Here is an 8,929-nt window from a genome sequence, read left to right as displayed (position 1 = left end):
TAATTAAGGAAGCCATAAAATAATGTGTGTTCTTTTCTAATATTCTGCCCAATGCTATTTTCTTGTATTTATTTTTAATTTTAATTTTCTTTAAGGTCTGCTTGTAAGCAAACCCAATGCTATTCTCTACAGAGTGTTGGCGTCACTTTTGGGAGACAAAAACTCTTTAGATTGGTTCACAAGTTCTTGCCTGTCTCATCCCAGACTGGAGAGATGCAGTGTCCCTGTGTACTTTCACATCCAAATCTGTTTTGAATATTGCGTACTATGCTCTGTTTTGATTATTTATTCTCCAAATCCAGTTGTATGTGTCCTTCTATCTGTCATTCAAGTAACAGTCTGTTTAGACTTTTTCAGTGCTATCTGAGTTATGCTGGCATTCGCATGATAATCGTTCTCATTTTCGTTATCTAAACTCTAAAAATCTGGGCATAGTATTCACAATGTTAAAAATTAAACTGGCCGGGGGCGGTGGCTCAAGCCTGTAATCCCAGCACTTTGGGAGGCCGAGACGGGCGGATAACGAGGTCAGTAGATCGAGACCAAACTCCGTCTCTACTAAAAAGAAATACAAAAAAAAAAAACTAGCCAGGCGAGGTGGCGGGCGCCTGTAGTCGCAGCTACTCGGGAGGCTGAGGCAGGAGAATGGCGTGAACCCGGGAGGCGGAGCTTGCAGTGAGCCGAGATCGCGCCACTGCACTCCAGCCTGGGCGACAGAGTGAGACTCCGTCTCAAAAAAAAAAAAAAAGAAAGAAAAAGAAAAAAAAGTAAACTAAGGCCGGGCGCGGTGGTTCAGGCCTGTAATCCCACCACTTTGGGAGGTCGAGGCGGGCGGATCACTTGAGGTCAGGAGTTCCAGACTAGCCTGGCCAACGTGGTGAAACCCCGTCTCTACTAAAGATACAAAAAATTAGCCGGGAGTGGTGGTGCAGGTTTGTAATCCCAGCTACTCGGGAGGCTGAGGCAGGAGAATCGCTTGAACCCTGGAGGTAGCGATTGCAGTGACCCGAGATCACGCCATTGCACTCCAACCTGGGCGACAAGAACGAAACTCCGTCTCAAAATAAATAAATAATTAAATTAAATTAAATTAAACGAGCACTATCTCAATACAAACTAGCACTATGTAGACACGACAGTCTACAGTCAAAGACCGAGTGTTACGCTCACGATTACAAACGCTAACATCGCGCATTTAAGTCGCCTCACTCAGAGAGATGCACGGTCCAAGGTTGTCACCATCAGCGGCCAGGGGAAAAACGGCCACAACTACAAAAGTGGGATAACCTAAGCCCTATTATCCATTGCCAATAAAATCAGTGTTACTTTCAGTCCTGGGGCAGGGGTGGGAACAAGGGTGGGGTTGTCAATTTTTGTGTGTGTGTAATCTCTCCAACCTATCGCCAAAAACCGAAAGCCCAGACTTTTCACATCCCAGGTAGGGTTTTCCTGGGAGGTGGGTCTTTGAGTGCTAAACCTCAGATAATCCCCTGGCAAAGTCAGTGGAGAAGATAAGCTTTTCACCCCTTCCTGCTTATTACGACCGCTCTCACATCCTAGCAGATGCCCAAGAGTTTGCACCAAGAGCGCCATATTCTTTACACCATGAAGTTGCATTTGTCCAAATCCCTTTGGACTTCCTCAAGACCGAGACGGAGGCGTGATCGGGGAAGATTGCAGTGGGTTGAAAAGTCAATGGGACTTGGGGAGGTATTTTCTTAAAACAGACGGCCTTACAAGAAGTTTGCTGTACATTAGGATAGCCTTACAAGAAGTTTGAGTATATGAGATAGCGACAGGTGGAGACGCCTGTCAAAGGAGGTTGTTTTGTTGTTTAAGATAGTAAAAGCTTCAATGCTTCCCGATGGGAAACACTGGATCACTTTTCCTGTGGGAAAGAACCGGTATGGAGGGAGAGAGGAAACAGGCTGGTTTCCTGTTCTCTCCAGACAAAATGGATGGACGCCCGTGCAGGTTAAGTCTCAGGTTTCTGGACAGGACGTTTAGGAAATTTTCTACTTGAGATGAGAAGTGGGGAGTCATCAGCTCAGAATGAGAGGGCAAAAGCAGCGAATCAGCAGCGACTTTCTTCATCTGATTCAAGTTTTGGGAGCTGTTGAGCTTTTAAGAGGTTTCATAAGAATATTTTATCTTAGAAATTTAAAATAAAGGTAATGTAGACTTTAAAAAGTTTAAATGAAGTAAAAATCAGTGTTGAAAACACCTGACGAAAAGCTTTGACTGTCTGCCTCCTTAGCGCAGTAGGCAGCGCGTCAGTCTCATAATCTGAAGGTCCTGAGTTCGAACCTCAGAGGGGGCAGCTGATGTTTTGTCCCCAACTTAAAAAACTAACCATATTTGTTCATTATGTAATTATCTCTATAATCCCTTGGCCCCGTATATGTTGTCAAACAAATGAAGTCTCAGCTCTGTAAGTCCCGACGGATTATCAAGTTCCAGTAAATCTCTTTTAGTTTTTGTAGTACCATCTCTTTCCAGAGGGCATACTGTTTTGTCCAAGTTCCTCTGATCTCAATTCCCTCTTGGGACAGTATCCTCCTACCGGTGCAACTTAATCTATTGAAAAAATGAATAGACAGATGAAAACCTGATATTCAATTTGTTATGGCAGCCCTAGGAAACTAACACACCATCCCTTCTCTCACCAACCTCCCATCACGTCACCTCAAGCTGTTTTATTTTCTTCATATAAATTTTACTATATAAAGTTTCCTTGTTCTTTTATTTTTTAACGTCTTTATTGTCTGTTGCTCACCCATCCTCCTAGATTGTAAATTCCGGTAGAGACTGAGTTTGTTTTATCCGCTTCTATATTTTCAGTGCCTAGTACAGTATCTGATAAACAAGTATTTCTCAAATCAATCACTTAATTTGCATATTAAATGTTATGGTTTTCTTTCCATGCTTCCTGTCACTATCTTACTGCACAAAATCAACATTTCAAACTTAGATTATTTGCAATCATTACCCCAGCAGTTACATATACTGAAATTCATCTTGCAGGCTATACCTCTCTGGCCCAGTTTGTGCTGGAAAAAGAGAGGGCTCTCCTTAGGCATCTCCAAAATGTCTGGACTTCAAGGGTCTGTATTTCAGGACAGCTCTCTTAACAGTTCATTCTGTTCGACTTAAGGAAATGTTTTATAGGGAACATCTTAACAGTTTCTTCTGGACCCTAGGCCTCTGGTTCCAGGAGTCTGCAGCTACCACAGTTAAGGAAATGCTGTTAGATTTGGGAGAAGCCTAAGAGCTGGGTTGTCTGGCTGTTCAGGCAGCTCTTCAGAGACTGCTTTATCTTTATCGGAGCCATCACAATTCAGAGTCTGTTCCTCTCCTTTGCAGAATCAGACACTATTTTTATTTTATTTATTTATTTGTATTATTTATTTTGAGTCTCGCTCCGTCTACCAGGATGGAGTGGAGCGGCGTGATCTCAGCTCACTGCAACCTCTGCCTCCCGGATTCCAGCGATTCTCCTGCCTCAGCCTCCCCAGTAGCTGGGATTACAGGCGCGCGCCACCACGCCCGCCTAATTTTTGTATTTTTAGTAGAGACTGTTTCGCCATGTTGATCCGGCTGGTCTCCAACTCCTGACCGCAGGTGATCTGCCCGCCTAGGACTCCCAAAGTGCTGGGATTACAGGCGTAAGCCACCGCGCCCCGTCAGAAACTATTTTTAAATTCACCTAGTTTTTCAGACTTGCAGGGCTGACTCACAATAACTAAATGCCAGAAACATGTCAAGCCAGAATATGAACATATTATAACTTTCTTGATAATTGATCAGTATATTCCCTCCTATGTAAAATAAACTCTGTACTGGAAAGCAAGTAACAACAGAAGATTACTCTGGCACCTGTAAACAGAGTAACAGGAATAATAAAATATTAAATACTTCGTATTCTAAGGTTATCCTTAAATGCTAGTTTTCTTCCGAAAATCTGGGGCTATCTCACTGTAGAGGTCCCATGTATTCACCTCACTACTTTTATTTTGCATCAGAGTTACTTACCTATCTGTAGGTTGAAATTTGGGGCTCTAACGGGTTTTGTGAAATTTTGCAGTATATGTAATCTGTCCAAAAAGGAAGTGATTCTTTCCCTTTTAGCTTTTCCAAACGTGAAGTGAGAATCAGGTGCTAAAAACCACCAGCCACGCCCGAACAGGGACTTGAACCCTGGACCCTCAGATTAAAAGTCTGATGCTCTACCGACTGAGCTATCCGGGCTCCTTGTAAGGATGGTTCTTCATGCATATTCCAGTGAGTAAGAAGGTGCACAAACTCGATACCTTCCAATCTAAATCTTGTCCACGACCCTTTTCTTTATTCCCATCTATACTTTTGTCCTCTTTGAATATGGCTCACAGTTATTTTTGTCCCCAGCTCATGGAAAAAATTAACTCCCATCCTTGTGTAATGTAATCCAAACAATTACTTGTAAAAGTAATGTATAACTACAGACGTAATCGCCGGGTCTGGTCTTTAGTCTTCAAAGGTTATGCTCCAGTCTCGCCTGTGACCTTAAGAATACCTGTCACACGGGCGCCGTGGCTTACGCCTGTAATCCCAGCTCTTTGGGAGGCCGGGGCGTGCGATCACAAGGTCAGGAGATCGAGACCATCCTGGCCAACATGGTGAAACCTCGTCTCTACTAAAATACAAAAAATTAGCCGGGCGTGGTGGCGCACGCCTGTAGTCCCAGCTACTCGGGAGGCTGAGGCAAGGGAATCGCTTCAACCCGGGAGGCGAAGGTTGCAAGGAACCGAAATCACGCCACTTGCACTTCAACCTGGTGACACAGTAAGACTCCGGGAAAAAAAAAACTACCTGGCACAAAAAGCGCACAAAAATAGGTTTTGAGAACTTATTTTGAGCAAGGCGCTCAGCTGTTGCCCTGGGTTTACTGCAGTGCAGAGGTACTACCTCAGCCCTTGGGGGGTTCATACTTTAAAAGGGAAATACAGCAATTAAAGGACAAATTACACTCTGTTTAAACAGCCATTGTGATAAATGCTCTCAATAAAAGTTTAGGTTACAAAATGTTGAGAAAAACAAGCATAATCTCATGACTTAACTTTGCAAATTCATTGAGATAATATAAGCAAACTGCTGCTGACATTTCCGTGAAAATTAAGTGTTATCACAACTATTAATCTTCTTATTGTAAAATAGATCATTTAAAACACTGTATTTAACCATTTTGGTTGTGCCACTTTGGACAAGTTTCTTAATCTCTCAACCACTTCACTTCCTTAAATCTCACAATAGAAATCCCTTCCTCAAAGGCTAGGTTTAGCACAATGGTTGTCATGTGGTACATTTCTGATCAGGCATTTATTTATGCTACTATTGCAAAACAGATTCAAGGTTATCTACACAACTATACTATAAGATAAAGTGAAAAATGTTAATAGATTTAAATCAAGATAAAGAGAACACAGAGGAAGAAAAGTAAGGTGAGACAAAATAATGCACACTGTAAATCACACTCCGCCCCCTGTCTTCAAAAGCATGGATTATAAAGGGAGATGACCCCTTCCAGGAGATTAGAGAAGACTTCTCCCAGGAAGTGATGTTTAAACTGAAAACTAAAGGCCTAGTTGGACAAAAATGTGACTCCAGCATTCCAAGAAGATCAAAGAGCAGAGCACTTTCAGACACCTGAGAGAAGTCCTGAGCAGCTTGTGTACAGACAGCTCAAGAGAGTGTTGATGAGGGTAGGGGCTGAGGTGGACAGGAAGGCAGGGACAGACCAGTGACTCACAGGCTCAGAGGTTATGGCTAGTAGTACAGAGAGCTGACTGCACCCTAGCAGCAATGTGAAGCCACTGGGAATTCTAAGCAGGAAGGAACGACATGATGAGATTACTTTTAAGAGTACACTGGCTTTATGTAAAGAATGAGTCAGAGTGAAGGAAGAGATGATGCAAAAACATAAATTAGGCCATTGTGCAGAAGAAGGCCATCCAGACATGCCTTAGCGACTATGTGGCAGTGGGGAGGAATGGTGCAGAGAAACTGGGGAACAGCTAGAAGAAAGAAAATTTGGGCCCAGACTGCCCCTGGGAACCTGGAGGGCAGGAGATGTCAAGATGTCTCAGCTGCTTATTTACCAAAAGAAGCTCTTTACAGGGAAAGGCAATAATAAAGCAAAACAGGGCAAGGCCAGTGGCTCCCACCTGTAATCCCAGCATTTTGGGAGGCAGAGGTGGGCGAATCACTTGTGGTCAGGAGTTCCAGACCAGCCTGGCCAACACGATGAAACTCCGTCCGTCTCTACTACAAGTACAAAAATTAGCCAAGTGTGGTGGCGCATGACTGTAGTCCCACCTACTTCAGGAGACTGAGGCAAGAGAATCACTTGAACCTGGGAGGCAGAGGTTGCAGTGAGCCGAGATCACACCACTGCACTCCAGCCTGGGTGACAGAGCAAGACTTCATCTCAAAAAAAAAAAAAAAGAAAAGAAAAATTAGAAATAAACCGGAATAGGAAACGGCACCTTGTAGCTTTTGAGAGTTCCCTGGGAAGCATAGAGCATTTATTCTGCTCTGATAAGCCTTGTGAAAACCTGAGGCAACTGCTGCTAGTTTTAACCAGTAAGCAAGACCCGGATGACCAAATAATAACGAGGAGAATTTTGGGAGGAAGTAATCTCTCCAGAGACAGTCAACATGGGATAAATGAATACAGGCTGAGTAAGTCCTTGACGGGGGCTTCCAAAATGTTGCCACACTGATGGCATTCAAATCTCCTGAAGTCACTGTTAAAAATCCAGATTCAGGCCGGTTGCAGTGGCTCACACCTGTAATCCCAGCACTTTGGGAGGCCCAGGTGTGCGGATCATCTGAGGTCCGGAGATCGAGACCAGCTTGACCAACATGGAGAAACCCCAACTCTACTAAAAATACAAAATTAGCTGGACTTGGTGGCGCATGCCTGTAATCCCAGCTACTCGGGAGGCTGAGGCAGGAGAATCACTTGAACCACGAGGTGGAGGTTGCAGTGAGCCAAGATCGTGCCATTGCACTCCAGCCTGGGCAACAAGAGCGAAACTCCATCTGAGAGAGAAAAAAAAAAAAAGAGTTTCACAGATTCTATCTCAGACTCACTGAATCAGAATATTCTCAAGGTCTGGCTGACCTCCACAACTTAGTTCACTGTTATCTTTTCTCTGCCCTATGCAGTGAATTCCCTCTCTGAACATGATCGTGACCTCTGAGACCCTTCATGATCTATGTGCATCATGTAGGGTCTATGCGTATCTAACCCCCTCATCTCCCATCAAGTTCTCCCTTGTTTACTGATCTTCAGCCGCACTATTCTCCTCCCTCGTTCCTTGAACATGCCAATGGCATTCCGGCCAAGCCTTTTGTAATTACTGTTCCCTCGGCCTGAAATTCTCTTTTCCCTGATAGCCTCACAGCTCATTCACTCACTTCCTTCAAGTCTCTGTTCAGATGCCTCCTTATCAGGAAGGCCTCCTTGGTCACCCTTTATTATAAAGCAGTCTCGTCCCCTTTGTTCTCCATTCTCTTGCTCTTTTTCTTCATGGCATGTATCACTACCTCACATTTTATATATCTGGTTGAGTTTATTCTTTATCATTCCCCACTAAAATGTAAACTCCATGAGAGCAGAAGCTTTTTCCGTTGTATGGAGTGCTATCCCTGCACCCACTATGTATTGTTCAGGTCTAGTTAAGAAATAAGGCCTGGCGCGGTGGCTCACGTCTGTAATCCCAGCACTTTGGAAGGCGGAAGAGGGCGGATCATTCGAGGTCAGGAGTTCAAGACCAGCCTGACCAACAAGGTGAAACCCTGCCTCTGGTAAAAATACAAAAATTAGCTGGACGTGGTCACGGTGGGCGCCTGTAATTCCAGCTATTTGGGACGCTAAGGCAGGAGAATCGCTTGAACCCAGGAGGCAGAGGTTGCAGTGAGCCAAGATCATGCCACTGCACTCTAGCCTGGGCAACGGAGCATAAGACTAGGTATTTCATCTAGGCACAACATAGTAACTCAGAGGTAACAACTACTGGGAAGTAGCTACCACCTTGTGGGGCTGGAAGAACGAAAAGGAAGAGGTTGAGACCACTGAGGAAAGGCACCCTGGAGTGCTAAAGAGGACGTGCTGCAGCTGGACTAGTACTTATTTATGTAAGGGACAGTGAGACATTCTGGAATGCATGAAGAGAACAAATAGAGATGGGACTCAACTGCATAGAGATGGGACTCAACTGCCATTGTTGGAGTGACCTGACAGGAAGAACAAAATTTAGAAAGTAGCCCTTGCTTCTCTCCTCTTGCTTTCTAGTCTCTTTCTGGTTCCTCTTACTGACAGAACACAAGAGGAAGCCAGTGGGCAAAGGAGTTTGGGAAATGTCATTTGCAGGTGCCCAGCCCCAATGTCACAAAACAAAGTATATGAGGGTGATTTTAAAGCTGAGAGGGAATGGATTAATAGGAACACAGCTTTGAACAAAGTAGGACTCAAGAGCAGCACATTAATTATCAGTCTTGTTCATTACTATTTGAGTTAGGGGCTCATCTTGACTGTAAATATCAGCCTGTCTTCTTCACTTCTTGTTTCTCTGTTTACCCCTTCCTGCATCTGGTAATTTGGATGACTCAGATCCAGTCAACAGGACTGGAAGCAAGAGAAAATGTCCAATGCAATGAGACTGAGGGGGTAGTTTTTTGTTAGCTTTTTGTTTCCTTTCTTTTTTCATATGGAATGTTATTGGTGGCAACCTGGTGGTAAGCCATTCCAGAAGAATGGGAAAAGATAACCAAGTCAGTAATTGATAATTAGATTCTATACCTTCTACACCCCTAGTACAAGCCTCCACCCACTCTTTCTTCTCTTAGAAGAAAGAATGAAATAAAACTGGTAAGTTTCTTGACTCTG

At 43.9% G+C, this 8,929-nt stretch overlaps 2 non-coding genes across 2 annotated transcripts; one reads left to right on the top strand and one right to left on the bottom strand.

The window, feature by feature from the left end:
* Window positions 1-2,247: 2,247 nt before the first annotated feature.
* Window positions 2,248-2,320, top strand: TRNAM-CAU (transfer RNA methionine (anticodon CAU)). Its single transcript has one exon. It is a non-coding gene; the product is annotated as a tRNA-Met (tRNA).
* Window positions 2,321-4,175: 1,855 nt separating this feature from the next.
* TRNAK-UUU (transfer RNA lysine (anticodon UUU)) lies at window positions 4,176-4,248 on the bottom strand. The gene has a single exon. It is a non-coding gene; the product is annotated as a tRNA-Lys (tRNA).
* Window positions 4,249-8,929: the final 4,681 nt, after the last annotated feature.

This window comes from Chlorocebus sabaeus, chromosome 17 (assembly GCF_047675955.1).
Source record: "Chlorocebus sabaeus isolate Y175 chromosome 17, mChlSab1.0.hap1, whole genome shotgun sequence".
NCBI lineage: Eukaryota > Metazoa > Chordata > Mammalia > Primates > Cercopithecidae > Chlorocebus > Chlorocebus sabaeus.
The sequence above is the reverse complement of the archived record's forward strand: the minus strand, read 5'-3'. Positions and strand labels throughout refer to the sequence as shown.